The sequence below is a fragment of the Microcebus murinus genome, unplaced genomic scaffold (genome assembly GCF_040939455.1).
Source record: "Microcebus murinus isolate Inina unplaced genomic scaffold, M.murinus_Inina_mat1.0 scaf009_hap2_Mmur4.0, whole genome shotgun sequence".
Taxonomy (NCBI): Eukaryota; Metazoa; Chordata; class Mammalia; order Primates; family Cheirogaleidae; genus Microcebus; species Microcebus murinus.
Window position 1 is genome coordinate 950,933 of NW_027438955.1, and position 1,992 is coordinate 952,924.

The window sequence follows — 1,992 nt, forward strand, 5'->3', positions numbered from 1 at the left end:
TTAAACATAATGAATCCGAAGAGAAAAGTAAAAGGAGGCCTGTGGAGCAGGTCTGGGTGTGACTCCGGATCCCCCAACATCAGGTGCCACCACCAAAGATTCCTACGTGTAGCCCATAGAACCCCAAAAGCAACGGGACGAGTTCTGGTCACATACTCCCTCAAAATGACATCCTGGCCTTCTTCTGGAACTCCCTCCCCTCTCAGACTCTCAAGGTTTCCTCCAGCGTGTCGGTTCCCACAGAGCAGACCTTTGGTCTGAGACCTGACAGTCCAGAAGCCACGCATGCTGCCGCGTGACGGCGGTGTCGCGGCTTGGGACAAGAGGAGGCCCCACGGTGCGGGCTGGGGCGCCAGGCACCGCGGCGGGCGCTGAGGGTGGGGGTGACCCCCACCCCGGGCCGCCGACTCGCTCCCAGAAAGGGGACAGAACAAGAGGCAAAACAAAAAAAAAAAAAAGAAGAAGCCTACGGCACCCGGTATTCCCAGGCGGTCTCCCATCCAAGTACTAACCAGGCCCGACGCTGCTTAGCTTCCGAGACCAGACGAGATCGGGCGCGTTCAGGGTGGTGTGGCCCTAGACGGCGGAGGGCGCCCCTGCCCCGCTCAAGAAGCCGAGCCTCTCTGCGCTTCCCCGCCGCCTCCTCCCCCGGCCCCAGGCCCCGCGCCGGCGCTGACCCGCACCGGGCCGGGCCTGTTGAGTTCACCGGCCGGGTCCGGCGGGCTCCGAGGGACGGGGGTGACAGGCGGGGCGGGGCGGGGCGGGAAGGGAGCGGCGGGCCGGGGTGGGGGGCTGTCTCTCTATACACACACACACACACACACACACACACACTCACACTCACACTCACTCACTCACACTCACACAAGATGCGCCTCCACGGCTGGACTCGCCAAGGTGGAGACCTTCCAGCCCCCTTCCTCTCCTCGCCTGGCCCACCCCCAGCTCGTGGCCGCCGCCGCCGCCGCCGCCGCCGCCGATTGCGCACGCGCGGGTCGCCCGCCCTTTGACCCCAGGCAGGGTCCGCCATCCCCGACAACCCCTTTCAGCTGCGCCCCCCACCCTGTGGGTGGGCTGCCGCCTATTCCCCCGGGCCCGGGCTGGGGCACAGCGCATGGGGGAGGGGAGCGAGTGTATGGGGCGTCTCTCTCTCTCTCTAGGGATGTGTCCCATGGGTGGGGTGGCGTGGTTTGTGGGGCGCTGAAGAAATCAGTCCCCTCCATCTCCTACCTCTGGAAAACGCCCAAGCCCTTGGAGAACTGCCGGCAACGCGACCGTGGGGGCCGGGACCCTCCTCTGTGTCCTCCTGTGGCCCAGTCCAAGGGGCCTGGGCCTGGCCGGGGCTGCATTGGACCCCGACCACCCTGGCGTGTGGACTCGCTAAAAATCGGCGATTAGATATTGGATTCCAGCTTCATTGAGGTCATTTCACTAATGAGTGCACTGGAAAGAGTTTCCTAATCCATCTGTGAGGGTGGCAACTGAAAGAGAATTTTAAAGCTGACAGAATAGGCGAGGAAAGGCATAGGAGATTTCCACACCCAGTAAGGAAGCCCTTCCCGAAATGGAAGAAAGAAACGAGCAAACAGAAACACCGGTAGCCCGCCAGGATCAGAGTCTGCCCCCGAGAGAAAGTACCCTGACCAGGTTCACCCGTGGGTGGGTGGCGAGCTAGCGGCATTCAGAAGAGCGAGGCCCGCAGTCTGTGCAGAAGACACCTGCACTCGGGTGTGTGTGGCGGCACGATTCACAAGCAGCTCCAGATGTTAAGCCAAGGAGAAGCCAGGGAGTTCCCAACGCCCCAGGTGTCCTCAGCCCACGACTGGCTGCTGGGGGAATGCGCAGCCCGGCTCCTTGTCTCAGAGCCCTTGTCTCAGAGCGGGACAACCAGGAGGTGTGACGTACACCCCGGGGTTCCCAGGAGGATCAGGCTGAAGCTGGGACTTGGCCTGAAAGTGTCCCCTCGCATGGCCACCCCCTTCCCCTTCCTGC

The 1,992-nt window shown here is 63.1% G+C and overlaps 1 non-coding gene across 1 annotated transcript; it reads right to left on the reverse strand.

Annotated features, from left to right (window-relative positions):
• Nucleotides 1-463: 463 nt before the first annotated feature.
• LOC142867013 (5S ribosomal RNA) lies at nt 464-582 on the reverse strand. Its single transcript, XR_012916745.1, has one exon. It is a non-coding gene; the product is annotated as a 5S ribosomal RNA (ribosomal RNA).
• Between the last annotated feature and the right edge of the window lie 1,410 nt (nt 583-1,992).